A 15,245-nucleotide genomic window follows, 5' to 3' on the forward strand; every position below is an offset into this window, starting at 1 on the left:
GGGAAGAAGAGAGATGGAGTGTGTGAATGGATAGAAAGGTGTGCCCTAGAAATCCTGTATGAGGCCAGGTCACAGTAGAGACACCTAGTAATATTTTGTCTCTGGAAAATCAAATGAAAAGAGACACAAAGGAATTGCTTAGAGGTTCTACTGCATGCAGATTAACTATAGATAACAAGAATGCTCTGTAGTTTCTAAAAGCCTTAAAGGAAGAATTGTGAAAGTTTTCATCCAAAAGCCTTAAAGGAAGAATTGTGAAAGTTTTCATCCTAAACCTAATCAAAGTTGGATGCTGAGCTGGGAGAATGTGGGATTTCAGTTTAAGACCCGCGCAGGCAAAATGATTGTGGCGAGACCTATATTTAAACCAAGACAATTCTGTGCATGGTGGTGCTTTCCTCCCAGCTAAATATGAAGTATTAACAGGATGGTGTACCAGGCTAGTGTCTAAAAAACTCTTTCAAAAAAATAAAGCAGGACTGGGAATGTGGCTCAGTGGTAAAATGCTTTCCTGTCATTCATGAAGCCCTAGGTTCAGTTCCTCTGTACCACATGAAAAAAGCTGTAAGTGTCACTTTGGCTAAAGAGGTAGAATTCTAATCTTGAGCAAAAGAAACTCAGGGACAGTGCCCAGGTCCTGAGTTCAAGCACCAGAATTGGTACAAAAAATAGTAAAAGCAGAAAGCGTTCAGATTATAGCTCAAGTTTGTTGCTGCCTGCTTGGGAAACATGACATTTTCAGGACCCTGTTCAAATTAAGGAAAATGTGTCTTAAGAAAATATTACTATTTCACCTGACTTCAACATTACGTACTACATATATGGATGAAGTAGACTGTGATAACCCATAAGTTAGTTCATTTTCATATTCAAAGAACCTGTTAATAGGTTTTACCTATAGTAGTTGAAATCTTTCAGATTGAAGGGCTAAGGTAAAGTGTAACACATGATAATTTTCCCTTCCTTCCTTCCTTCCTTCCTTCCCTCCTTGCTTCCTTCCTTCCTTCCTTCCTTCCTTCCTTCCTTCCTTCCTTCCTTCCTTCCTTTTCCTTTCTTTCTTTCTTTTTCTTCCTTCCTTCCTTCCTTCCTTCCTTCCTTCCTTCCTTCCTTCCTTTCTTTCTTTCTTTCTTTCTTTCTTTCTTTTTCTTTCTTTCTTTCTTTTTCTTTGTTGTGGGGCTTGAACTCTGGGCCTGGGCGTTGTCCCTATGCTCTTCAGCTCAAGGCTAGTGTTCCAACACTTGAGCCACAGTGCCACTTCCGGTTTTCTAGTGGTTTACTGGAGATTAGAGTCTCACAAACTTCCCTACCCTGGCTGGCTTTGAACCATGATCTTCAGATCTCAGTCTCCTGAGTAGCTAGGATTACAGGTGTGAGCCAGACATGCCTGGCTTTGTCAATTTTCTTTACCTTTATCTTTCTGTCCTGCCTATCCAATTCTGGAATTAAAGGCATTCTGGACCACATCTGTCTATCTTCCTCTATTAAAAGTAACATGCTGTAAGTATAGTAACATTCCTAAAATAACATTCTGTACAGTAATATACTCATAAGTGCCCATCTCAGATTACAGAAACATTTTCTCTCTTTGGTGTTCAGGCAGCCACTGTCTGTCCATTTTCCCCATAGCTTTATGTTGCTTGTGTACTTAATGGCAGCACATGTCAAGAAGGTGTGGTGTCCACTTTGTCCTCTGTTGCCATCCAGCATCCCACGTGTGGGATGCTGACCTGATAGCACCTTGTAAATACTCAGGGCTTCTGTTGGGTCAATGAGCCACATTTTCACTTGCTCAGGTGGGTATCTGCTCACTTTGGCAGCTTTCTATAACTAGTTCCTACCTTCTCATCTCTCAGACATTTCTTTCTTGATCCACATGGCAAATTTATGCATAAAAACAAAATATGTATCTAGGAAGTTAGCTCAGTGGTAGAATACTTGCCTAGAATATGTGAAGCCTTGGTTTTCATCGGAACACCAAAAATATCATTCAGCTGGGCACCAGTGGCTGATGCTTGTAATCCTAGCTACTCAGAAGGCTGAGATCTAAGGATCAAAGTTCAAAGCCAATCGGGGCACAAAAATCCGTGAGACTCTTATCTCCAATAAACAACTCAGAAAACCAGAAGTGGTGCTGTGGCTCAAGTGGTAGAGCACTAGCCTTGAGCTGAAGAGCTGAGGGACAGCGTCCAGGACCAGAATTCAACTCCCATGACCGAAAAAAAATATATATATACATATAGTGTATATATAATTAGTACTTATTTTTTTGTATTCCAGAATTTTAATCTTTAGTTGGAATATTTTCCTCATGATCTCATCATTTGACTATCCCCTCTGGAAATGTTAATTATGTTTTTTTCTTCTTTATGAGTCTCTTTATTTTTTATTGTCAAGGTGATATACAAAGGGGTTACTGTTGCATAAGTAAGGTAATAAGTATATTTCTTATCAAACTTGTTACCCCTTCCCTCATTTTTCTCCTACTGTCTCTCAAGTCTCTTTATTTTAATATTATCTTTATTTCATCTCTAGCAGATTGGAATAGTCTATAGACTCTACCTTTGAATTAATTTGTCCTTTAAAGGTGATTGGTTACATTTATCGTTTTTTTTTTTCCTATTTAGAAAGAAGATTACTGGGAGTAGTGGTGCATGCCTTTCTTCTCAGCAATCAGAAGGCTGAAGCAGGAGGATCTTGAGTTCAAGACCAGCCTGGACAGTATAGGGCTCCATCTTGCCAAAATGCAAGATCAAGAAGACAAGAAGAAATTTTTTTGTTCTTTATAAAATCTCTGGATTATACATAGGTAATGTAAAGCTAAAAAGCTTTCTTTCTCTGTATAATAAGTAGATAGTATGAATCTCACTGTATGTCTCTTTGGACTATTTAAAACACTGAACTTTTGTATTGAAATCTATCATTTACCTAGGAAAAGGGATTCATTTTACTGGTAAACCACAACAGAGTTTGAGCCTGTCACCACTTGTGTAATGAAGAAATTGAACATTTCAGTCACCTATCAGTGCCTTTCCATAGGTTTTTATTTTTTTCTCTTTTGTTGGGCACTGTTCTTGAGCTTTCTTGCTCAAGACTAGCACTCTACCACTTTTAGTCACTGCTCAACTTCTCATTTTCTGGTGGCTAATTGGAGATAAGGGTCTTGCAGACTGTTTTGCCTTAGCTATCTTCAAACCACAATCCTCAGATCTCAGCCTCCTGACTAGCTAGGATTATAGGTGTGAGCTACCAGTGCCTGACCAATCTCCATGGTTTTACCTGTGCAGCTTTGGCCATGTGAAGATGCATTTTCAGGTCTCCCCAGCCTAGAGCACAGTGGAGGTATTGGTCATGTGGTTGCAGGAAACACAGTGGCCTGCAGAGTATGGAAGTTGTGCTCAGTGTAGAATTGCCTGTCATTATGCCACCTCATCCCCACTCACAAGTTGGCAGGAAATTCTCACCCTCTTTTCCTCTCCTGACTCACCTCGGTGTTTGGCATGTTGGCTTACTCTCATTCTCTAAACACCTGTCACCTCATTGCTACTTGTTGGTTAGGACTCATCCAAGTTAGGGTTTACCTCGACTCTCCCTCTTCATGAGCCCAGCCAGGCAACTGTTTTCCACATCAACTTTCAAGACACACGCATGTTTCCAAATTCCAGCTTTTCTCCTAATTTGCAGCATTCAGATGTTCTCATACCGGACCCCAACCCCCTCTCCCTCCCGAGGACAAAGAATGTGCATTTGGCATTTCTGTGTCTCTAAAATTCAGAAACGGCTTAGGCGCATCTTAGGAGTAAACTTGTTTGTTATGCTCAGTGTCAACAACATTTCTTGTATGATTTTTTTATGAATGAAGCTTTTATTTATATTGTGTATACCTTGCCATGGAACATTTATTCTACTATTGATCCTTTTATTTACTTTTAAAATTTGTATTGCAAAGGTGACTACAGAGGGCTTACAGTTACATCAGTTAGGTAATGAGTACATTCTATTGATCCTTTTACATGAATGAAAGTATAAGAGTTATCTACAAGCAGGCATGAACCATAAGCGCGTAGCATGATGAACACATCCACATAAGCACCCTTTGTTTTTTGTTTTTTGTTTATTGTTTTTTTCATCCTTTGAGGAACAGTCCCACCAGGATGCAGGAACACATTTGTGGTTAAGAAAGTTGAAACTTGCTGCAATCAGGAACAATGCTCAGTGGGTGGCCTTAAGAAACACTTGCAGGACCTTGGTGCTGTTGGCTCATGCCTAGATACTTAAGAGGCTGAAATCTGAGGATCATTGTTTGAAGCCAGACTGGGCAGGAAAGTGTGTGGGACTCTAATCTTTAACCATTAAAAAAAAAAAGTTACACCTGGTGCCTGGGGCTCATGCCTGTAATCCCAGCTACTCAGGAGGCTGAGATCTTGAGGATTATGGTTGGAAGCCAACCCAGAGACATTTATCTTCATTCAATAAACTCAAAAGTATCAAAAGTGGCGTTGTTCAAGTGATAGAGCGTTCACCTTGAGCAAAAAGAAGCTGAGAGACAGGCCCAGGGCCAGAGTGCAAGCCCCAGGACCAGCAAAAAAAAAAAAAAAGTTGGAAGTGGAGCTGTCACTCAAGCAGTAAGATCTGGAAGTTCATATCTATTCCAATCCTAGCCCAGAAGTTGATGGTCTTAGGTGGTGGAGCCATTGAGTTCCATCAGTGTCCTTATAAAAAAAAAAAAGCCCAAGTATATCAGCTAGAAGTACTAAAACAGCACTTCCATAACACTGAATCTAACAGCACCCTGATCTTAGACTCTCAGCATCCAAAAACTGTAAGCAAGAAATTTCTCCTGTGTATCCTATTTTAGCAATCTGCATGAATGGAAACACTGGTTTCCTTGTAACTCTAGCATGTGACACTCTTGCAGGGCAAGAAAGTTCTGGTTGTTCTACATTCTCACCACTAGGTGGCAGAAGACTTCTCTCTTTGTGCTCATCCGATTAGCTATTATCTCAGAGCTCTTTACCTTGTGCCTGTGTTATTAAAAATCTTTTATTTACTTATTTTTCTTAACACACAAATTGTACATATTAGATTCAGTGTGATATTTCTATATTTCTGTACAGCATACACTTTTCACATGAACCTCCATTCTACCCACCCTCCTTCATCTCAGCTGCCTTTCTAATTCCTAATCACTTTTTTCCATTCTTTTTTAATATGTTTTTAATTGTAAAAATACTGTACAGAGGGTTACAGTTACATGAAAAAGGTAATGAGTACATTTTCTATCAAACATTGTTACCTCTTTATTTTTCCCTTACCATCCCTTCCCTCCCACCTCAACTACACTCCCCCCAGTTGTATTTCAACATAGTGTCTTGTACATCTCATTGTTACAGTAGATCAACCTGTATCCCTATTTAAGCATTTTGTTTTTTCCCTTCCCCTCCCCAAATTAGAAAAGTGTATATATAAGATGAAGGGCACCGACATCAAATACAGTGAAAACAGGGGTTAGACTGTGGGGGAGGAACATACAAAGAAACAAAAAAAAATCACATGGTACATTATAAATATGTTAGAAACAATAGCAAGAAAGAGAAAACCACTTGCATTCCTATCTTGGGGTTCATTTCAAATAACATCATCTTATCTGGTCATATGTACATAGCTTTTGACCTTCTCTGCTTGTCCCAGACATATGCGAGTTATTGCAAATAAGGGAGACCATGGGACCTATGTTTCTTTGGGTCTGGCTTACTTCACTTATTCTAATTTTTTCCAAGTCTTTCCATTTCCTAACAAATGGGGCAATGTCATTCTTTCTGATGGAGGCATAGAATTCCATTATGTATATATACCACATTTACTTGATCCATTCACCTACTGAGGGACATCTGGGTTGGTTCCATATCTTAGCTATGGTAAATAATGCTGCAATAAACATAGTCGTGCTGGTAGCTTTAGTATAGTCTTATTTGTGATCATTTGGGTAAATGTCCAAAAGTGGGATTGCTGGGTTATAGGGGAACTCTATATTGAGTCTTTTGAGGAACCTCCATACTGCTTTCCAAAGTGGTTGAACAAGTTTACACTCCCACCAACAATGCAGTAGGGTTCCCTTGTGGCCACATCCCCTCCTGCATCTGTTGTTATTTGAGTTCTTGAATATAGCCATTCTAACTGGTGTGAGGTGGTATCTGAATGTTGTTTTTATTTGCATTTCTTTTATGGCTAGAGAGGTTGAGCATTTCTTCATATGTCTATTGGTCATTCTTCCTCTTCAGAGATGTTTCTCTTTAAGTATTTAGCCCACTTATTTATGGGCAGTTGTTTCTTTGAGGATTTGTTGTTGGGGGATTTAATTTTTGAGTTCCAAGCATATTTTAGATATAAGACCCTTATCTTTTATATGGTTAGTGAAGATCTTCTCCCAATCCATGAGCTTTCTATTGATCTTGCTTGTTATGTCCTTTGCCATGAAGAAGCTCTGCAATTTCATGCAATCCCATTTGTCCAACATTTCTTTGATTTGTTGTGTTTCTGGGTCTCTATTAAGAAAATTTTGGCCTGTGCCAAGGAGACCTGGGGTTTTTCCTATTCCTTCCTATAATGTTATTAGGGCATCTCCTTTGACTTAGAGGTCTTTGATCCATTTGGAGTTGATTCTGGTGCAGGGTGGTATATAAGGATCTGGGTTTAGTTTTCTACAAGTAGTTAACCAATTTTGCCAGCACCATTTACTCAAGAGGCTGTCTTCCATTTTATTTTTTTAGCTCCCTTTTCAAAGATTAGGTTGCTATAGGTCTATGGGTTCATTTCTGGGTTTTTAATTCTATTCCATTGGTCCTGAGGTCTGTTCTTGTGCCAGTACCAAGCTGTTTTGATTACTATAGCTTTGTAGTAGAATTTGAAATTTGGTATTGATATTCCTCCAGCACTATTCTTTCTGTTTTTGCTATTTGTGGTCTTTTTAGTTCCATATGAATTTTTGGATTGCTTCTTCTATTTCATTGAAAAATGAGGTTGGAATATTGAACAATTTTTTTTGGGGGGGTCGGTCACGGGACTTGAACTCTGGGCTTGGGTGCTATCCCTGCGTTCTTCAGCTCAAGGCAAGGGCTCTATGGCTTGAGCTACAGTGCCACTTCTGAGGTTGGAATATTGATAGGTATCACATTGAATTTATAGTTAGCCTTGGGAAGTATTGCCATTTTCAGGATGTTAATCCTTCCGATCCAGGAGCATAGGAGATTTTTCTACTTTCTAAGTTCTGCTTTGATTTCCTTTTTTCAGGTTTTTAAAGTTTTCATCATAGAAGTCCTTCACTTCTTTATTTAAGTTAATTCCTAGGTATTTTATTTTTTGTGGGGCTATTACGAATGGAGTTGCTTTCCTGATTTCAGCTGCACTCTTCTCATACAGAAAAGCCATTGATTTGTGAGTGTTAATTTTATACCCTGCTACTTTGTTAAAGTTTCCAATCAGCTCGAGTAATTTGGGAGTGGAGTCCATGGGATTCTTTAAATACAAGATCATGTCATCTGCAAAGAGGGAGAGTTTTACTTCATCTTTCCCTATTTGGATCCCCTTTATGTTTTCATCTTGTCTTATTGCTGTAGGTAGGCATTCTAATACTAAATTGAAGAGAAGTGGAGAGAGTGGACATCCCCTGTCTTGTTCCTGAGTTTAGAGGAAATGGCTTTAGTTTTTTGTCCTTAAGTATAATGCTGGCTTTATTGTATTGAGGTATGTTCCCTGAATTTCTAGTTTTTCCAGAGCCTTCATCATAAAGGGGTGTTGGATCATGTCAGTGCTTTTCCTGCATCTATTGAGATAACCGTGTGGTTCTTATCCTTGCTCTTGTTGATGTGATGAATTATATTAATTGATTTGGGTATATTGAACCAGCTTTGCATCCCTGAAATGAATCTTGTTTGATGGTAGTGTATGATTTTTTTTTATGAATTGTTGAAGTCGATTGGCCAAAATTTTGTTGAGAAGTTTTGCATCAATGTTCATCAAAGAAATGGGTCTATAGTTCTCTTTCTTTGATGAGTCCCTGCCTGGTTTTGGGATGAGAGTTATGATGGCTTCATAGAAAGAGTTCAGTAGTGAACTTTCTCTTTCAATTTCATTGAAGAGTTGGAGGAGTATTGGTGTCAGTTATGTTTTGAAGGCCCTGTAGAATTTTGCTGTAACTCCATCATATTCACTTTTTACTTTCAGGTTGGCTTTTTTTCTTTTCTTTTTTTGTGGTACTTACTTGAGGTTCCATGTTTGCAAAGCAAGTGCTTTACCTATTGAGTCACCCTTTCAGGCTTCCAGGTTGGCTTTTTTACCTTTCACATGTGAGAGAAAACGTGTGATCAATGTTCTTTGTGACTGCCTTATTTCACTTAACCTTACATCTTCCATTCACATGTTTTTTTCCAGCATATGACAGTGTTTGATTCTTCTTTGATTCTGAATGTACCTCTTTCTGCTTATCCCTTCATGTTTATTTTTACCTACTTTTCCTTCAGTTTATATTTGTCTTAGACTCTAAAAGGTCAAGTCTGTAAATAATATGTAAGTAGCTCATGAATTCATGTAATTTGTATTGCCATAAATAGTTGACATAAAATTTTCCAATATAGGCTGGGATCATGATTTGAAACCAGCCAGGGCATGAAAATCTCTGAGTCTATCTCTAGTTCGTCACCAAAAAATGAAAGTGGAGGTATGTTTCCAGTGGTAGAACTCTAGATTAGATTTACAAAAAGTTCAGGGACAGCACATAGCCCCTGAGTTCAAGCCCCAGGACTTCCCAGTATCGTCTACTTTATGGTATCTGTTCTGCAAAGACATTACTTGGCATTAAAATGTTAAGTCCATTTATGGGCTTTTTTTTTTGTATCTGTGCTGCTCATGAGGCTTGACCTCAGTACCTGGGCACTGTCCAGGAGCCTCTTTGCTGAAGACTAGAGCCACTTGAACCTCAGCTTTTACTTCCTGATTTTTTTGGTAGCTGATTAAAGATTAAGAACTTCACCAACTTTCTGTTCCTGGGCTGGCATAGAACCACTACCCTCAGATCTCAGCCTCCTGTATAGCTAGGGCAGGCTAAATCTATGTACTCTTAATCTTGGTGGGTATGATATTGTTCCTGCAGGTTAGTGACTTTAGGTAGTGTACATGCTGGGTGGAATGCTTGATTCTACCCCCCCACATCTGGTGGGTGGGGTCTACTTAGTGAGCTGGCTTTGGAGGTGTCCTAGTTGGGGGGATGTGGGAAGTTGTACTTTGTGGGAATGGCTTTCCAGCCTCTCCTTGGTGGGCTGGCCTTTGGGCTTTCTATTTGGTGGGTTTTGCTTTCTGCATGGAAGAAGACCTTTCCTGCTTGTATATCTTGTGGAATTGACAAAGTACCAGATGGACTGCCCTTTGGTTTGATCTAGTTGGCAAGTGGAAGGTTCCCAGGGGTGAATGGAGAGTTGAAGTCTACCTATTTGATGGATGAGAATTTGAGCATGGTGGACTGGTCTTTTGGGCATGCTTTGTCTAGGGGCTTTTGTCACATTTTGTTTGGTGGGTGGAACATTCTACTTGAAGGTCTGGGACTTCAAGCTTCTAGACCTGGTGGGAATGGGAAGTGGTAAGTGGTAGGTTATTATTGGAGCATGCTACTTCTAGGGTTGGGACATTGTACATAGTGGGCTGGCCTTCAGAGCTTTGTACCTGTTGGATGGGGCACTGGTGTACTTGGTAGAGACTTAGAGCCTCCCACTTAGCAAGAGGGAAGTTGTAGGGGGATGTATTTGGCCTTAGCTTGCTTTGTGAAGACTTGGAGCCTTCCCAGGTAGTAAGAGGGAAGTTGTATCCGGTGGGCTGGCTTTCTGAGCTTGCTACTTAGGATGTAGGATTTCCCAAGTGCTGGGTAGAAGCTTAGGTCCCCTCTACCTAGGTGAGACAATCTGCACACTGGGCTGGTGTTTGATGTTTCTGACTGATAAGTGGGGCCTCTGTGTGCTGGGGAGAGACTCAGGGCCCTCCTACTAAGAGGAAGAAGTTATAAGTCTGGGCTAAAGTTTGTTCCACTGTTCTTAGTGGGATCAGGCTCTGCCTCCATGACAGGGCTTTCTGGATGTTATTGCCTGTGGGGCAAGAGCTTTGTAGATGGGATCGGCATGGGAAGGTCATTGGTCTTAGTGGATCTTCTTGAGTTGGTGGGTGGTGGGCAGGACGCAGTGGTTCCCCATGGTTCTTTGCCACCCAGTGTTTCTCAGCAATAGCTGTGTGTGATTGCCACCCAGAGCCAGCTTCTCCCAGCCTGGGTGAGCTGAAGTTATCAGGTGCTAAAGACCAGGAATTCTACCATTTGTGATGATCTCCTTTCATTCTTTCTCTGGGTCTCAGTTTGTATTGTGTCCATGAGGATGGCAGCTACCTGAGCATGAGTGGGGTGCATTCAGAGACAAGCTGAGAGTGAGCTGAAAGAGAGTGAATACTATTCTCAAGTAAGCAAGTCCAACCTGATGGAGGAGAAGTTCAGCTTGTGGATACTAACACTGTAATATTTACATTTGGGCCTTAGGTGCCAATATTGAGCCATGTGCTTCACTTTTTCAAAACCTTTCATTGCCCTAACAATTAGGTAATAGATGAGTACCACGACAACATTTGCATTTGATTCTTTTTTTTTAATTTTTTTATTGTAAAGATACTATACAGAGGGTTAAATTTACATGAGTGAGATAATGAGTACACTTCCTCTTGAACATTGTTACCCCCTCCATTGTTTTCCCCCTACCATCCCCTCCCTCCCTCCCAAGGTTCTTTTTTTTTTTTTTTTTTGGATTGTGATTAAGTGATTACTTAATTTCCGGAAATTCACAGTATTGTGGAATAATGATGCTAATTAAAATCACAAGTTCATTCTAACTTTCCTGGAGCAAATTGTCTATCACAGTCTGTAATATATAACGGTGCTCACATGTTATATACCATATATGTGATCAGCAGCATGGGGATATTTGGTAGTGGTTCAACCAGATGAGTGGGAGTTCTTTGTTTCTTAAGTCCTGTTAGTTTTGTCATATCACCTAACATTTTGGATTTATCATCCACTTATCAGGGAGACCATGTACTGTTTGTCTCTTCGTTCTTGGCTTACCTCGCTCAACATGATTCCTTCTAGCTCCATCCATTTCCCTGCAAATGCCATTATTTTGTCATTTCTAATGGCTGCATAATATTCCCTTGTGTATAGATACCACAATTTTTGGATCCATTCATCTGTGGTGGGGCATCTATGTTGTTTCCATATCCTAGCTATTGCGAACAGTGCTGCAATAAACATGGAGGTGCACGTGTCCTTGTATATTGGTTCCTGTTGTTCAGGGTAGATGCCTAGAAGTGGTATGACTGGGTCGTAAGGGAGGTCAATCTTTAGCTTTCTAAGGACCCTCCAGACTGCTTTCCAAAGTGGTTGTATGAGTGTACATTCCCACCAGCAGTGTAATAGCGTTCCTCGTTCTCCACATCCCCTCCAGCATTTGTCGTTGGCTGATTTGTGGTTGTGGGACATTCTGACTGGGGTAAGGTGGTATCTCAGGGTTGTCTTTATTTGCATTTCCTTCACCACCAGGGATGATGAACATTTCCTCATGTGTTTCTTTGCCATTTTTATTTCTTCATTTGAGAAGTCCCTCTTTAGTTCCCTTGCCCATTTAGTAATTGGTTTGTTAGGTTTGGGAGGGATTAGTTTCTTGAGTTCCCTGTATATACAGGATGTTAACCCCTTGTCTGATATATTGCTGGTAAATATTTTTTCCCAATTAGTTGGTTGTCTTTCTAGCTTGGTTGCGATAGCTTTATCTGTGCAGAAGCTTTTTATTTTAAGGTAGTCCCATTTGTCGAGTCTCTCTCCAATTTGTTGTGACCCTGGGACTCTGTTCAGGAAGTTCCTTCCTGTGCCTATTAGTTCAAGTGTCTCTCCTACTCTGTCCTGCAGTAGTTTCAGAGATTCAGGTTTAATGTTAAGGTCTTTAATCCATTTTGAGTTGATGTTGGTGCATGGTGATAGGTTGGGGTCCACTTTTAGTTTTCTGCATGTGGCTGCCCAGTTTTCCCAGCACCAATGGTTGAAGAGGCTGTGTTTCTTCCATTGTATGTCTTTGGCTCCTTTGTCGAATATCAGCTGGCTGTAGGCCTGTGGATTTATTTCTGGATCTTCTATTCTGTTCCATTGGTCTTCGGGTCTGTTTTTGTGCCAGTACCATGCTGTCTTTGTTTATTATAGCTCTGTAGTAGAGTTTGAAGTTCGGCATGGATAGCCCTCCCATATTGTCTTTATCCCCTAGAATTTTTTTGGCTATTCTAGGTCTTTTGTTGTTCCATATGAATTTTTGGACTGTTTTCTGTATTTCAGTGATGTACGTCATTGGGATTTTAATAGGAATTGCGTTGAATTTGTATATTAGTTTTGGAAGTATTACCATCTTTACTATATTAAGTCGGCCTATCCAGGAGCATGGGAGGTCTTTCCATTTCCTAGTGTCTTCTGCAATTTCTTTCTTTAACTTTTTATAGTTCTCATTAAATAGTTCTTTTACATCTTTGGTTAGGTTAATTCCTAAATATTTTATTTTTTGGGAGGTTATTGTGAATGGGGTTGCTCCCTTTATTTCCCTCTCTTCCTGTACATTATCAGTGTATAGGAAGGCAACTGATTTTTGTGGGTTTATTTTGTATCCTGCTATTTTGCCGAAGTGATTTATGATTTCTAAGAGTTTGGGGATGGAGTTTTTGGGATCGTGGAGGTATAGTATCATGTCGTCTGCAAAAAGGGATAGTTTAACTTCTTCTTTCCCTATGCAGATCCCTTTAATGTCTTTTTCTTGCCTTATTGCCCTGGCTAAGGGTTCTAGGACTATATTGAAGAGGAGTGGAGACAGTGGGCATCCTTGCCTTGTTCCTGATTTTAGGAGAACTGGTTGTAGCTTTTCCCCATTAAGTATAATATTGGCTATTGGTCTGTCATAAATGGCTTTTATTGTTTTTAGAAATGTTCCTTCTATTCCTAATTTCTCCAGAGCTTTTAGCATGAATGAATGTTGAATTTTGTCAAAGGCCTTTTCTGCATCTGTGGTGATAATCATGTGATTCTTGACCTTGGCTCTGTTGATATGTTGGATTACATTTATTGACTTACGTATGTTAAACCATCCCTGTGTCTCTGGGATAAAGCCTACCTGGTCATAGTGAATTATTTTTTTTATGTGTTTCTGGATTCTGTTAGCTAGACTCTTGTTAAGGATCTTTGCATCTGTGTTCATCAAGGAGATTGGTCTGTAATTCTCCTTTTTGGTTGGGTCTTTTCCTGGTTTGGGGATGAGTGTGATATTGGCTTCGTAGAATGAGTTTGGGATAGCTCCTTCCTTCTCTGTTTCTCTGAAGAGCTTGAGGAGTATGGGTATTAGTTCTTGTTTAAAGGTCTTATAGAATTCTGCTGTGAATCCATCTGGTCCTGGGCTTTTTTTTTTTTTTTTGGGGGGGGGGTCCGATCGTGGGGCCTGAACTCTGGGCCTGTGCGCTGTCCCTCAGCTCTTCAGCTCAAGGCAAGTGCTCTACCACTTGAGCCACAGCGCCACTTCCGGCTTTTTTTTTCTTTTTGCTTATGTGGTGCTGAGGAATCGAACCCAGGGCCTCAAGCATCCAAGGCAAGCGCCCTACCACTGAGCCACTTTCCCAGCCCCTGGGCTTTTTTTTGTTGGAAGACTTTTGATAGCTTCCTGTATCTCATTATAGGATATTGACTTATTTAATTGGTTAACTTCTTCTTTGCTCAGTTTGGGCAACTTGTATTTCTCTAAAAATGCATCCATTTCTGCCCGATTTTCTTCCTTTAGAGAGTATAGCTTTTGAAAGTAGTCTGTTAGAATTGTTTGGATATCTTGGGTACGTGTTGTGATGTTTCCCGTGGCATCCCTAATCCTATTAATATGGGTTCCCTCTCTTCTTTTTTTAATTAATCTAGCCAATGGGCCATCAATTTTGTTTATTTTTTCAAAGAACCAGCTTTTTGTTTGGTTTATTTTGGTTATGGTTTTCTGATTTTCTAATTGGTTAATCTCTGCTTTTAATTTGGTTATCTGGCTTCGTCTAGTAGCTTTAGGTCCCATTTTTTCTTGTTTTTCTAGCTGTTTTAATTGCAACATGAGATTATTTACTTGGTCTGTCTCCATTCTCTTGATGTGGGCCCTGAGGGCAATAAATTTGCCCCTCAGGACTGCTTTTGCTGTGTCCCACAAGTTTCTTTGTGAGGTGTTTTCATTTTCATTGAGTTGTAGGAAATGCTTTATTTCTTCTCTGATCTCTTCTGTTATCCAGGCATTGTTAAGGAGTGTGCTGTTCAATTTCCATGTATTAGAGAAATTTCTGTGGTATGCTTTGTTATTGAGAGCTAGCTTGATTCCACTGTGGTCAGATAGGATACAGGGGATTATGTCGATCCCTTTGTATTTGCTTAAGTTCCTTGCATGAACTATGATATGGTCTATTTTGGAGAAAGTTCCGTGAGCTGCTGAGAAGAATGTGTACTGTGTTGTTTTAGGGTGAAATACTCGGTAGATGTCAGTTAATTCCGCTTGAAGTATGGCCTCTCTTAATTCGGTAGCTTCATTGCCAATCCTCTGGTTGGTAGACCTGTCCTTTGGTGAGAATGGTGTGTTAAAGTTTCCTAGTATTATCGTATTGGGATCTATTTTATTCTGTAAGTTTGAGAGCGTTTGTTTGACATATCTGGGTGCACCAATATTTGGGGCATATAAGTTGATGATGGTTATATCCTCCTCTTGGATTGTTCCCTTTATTAATATGTAGTATCCGTCCTTGTCTTTCTGTACTGATTTTAATGAAAAGTTTATTTTGTCAGATATCAGGATAGCTACACCTGCTTTCTTACTGGGGGCGTTTGATTGGTAGATCCTTTTCCACCCCTTCACTCTGAGTTTGTATGTTTGGCTGAGAGGTGGGTCTCCTGAAGGCAACAGATGGATGGGTCTTGTTTTCTGATCCAGTCCTCAGTTCGTTTTCTTTTAATTGGCGAATTCAGCCCATTTATATTAAGAGAAAGTATAGAGAGATGCATTGTTGTCCCTGCCATTCCGTTTTCCTAAGTTTTTCTTCTTTCCTTTCCTCCTGTGCTTGCTCAGTTAGACTTTGAGTAACGCCTGTTTGGGGCAGGCCCCAGTTTCTGGTTGCTTTCTTCA

General features: G+C 40.1%; 1 long non-coding RNA gene across 5 annotated transcripts in view; it reads left to right on the forward strand.

Annotated features, from left to right (window-relative positions):
• LOC138829409 (uncharacterized) overlaps positions 1-15,245 on the forward strand; it is a 38,211-nt gene that overhangs the window by 3,682 nt on the left and 19,284 nt on the right. For all 5 annotated transcript variants that reach the window (XR_011372587.1, XR_011372588.1, XR_011372589.1 and 2 more), the window contains one exon: positions 2,625-2,806. This is a non-coding gene — a long non-coding RNA (uncharacterized lncRNA). The remainder of the gene's footprint in view (positions 1-2,624; positions 2,807-15,245) is intronic.

The sequence above is a fragment of the Dipodomys merriami genome, unplaced genomic scaffold (genome assembly GCF_024711535.1).
Source record: "Dipodomys merriami isolate MVZ:Mamm:240054 unplaced genomic scaffold, mDipMer1.0.p SCAF_171, whole genome shotgun sequence".
Taxonomy (NCBI): domain Eukaryota; kingdom Metazoa; phylum Chordata; class Mammalia; order Rodentia; family Heteromyidae; genus Dipodomys; species Dipodomys merriami.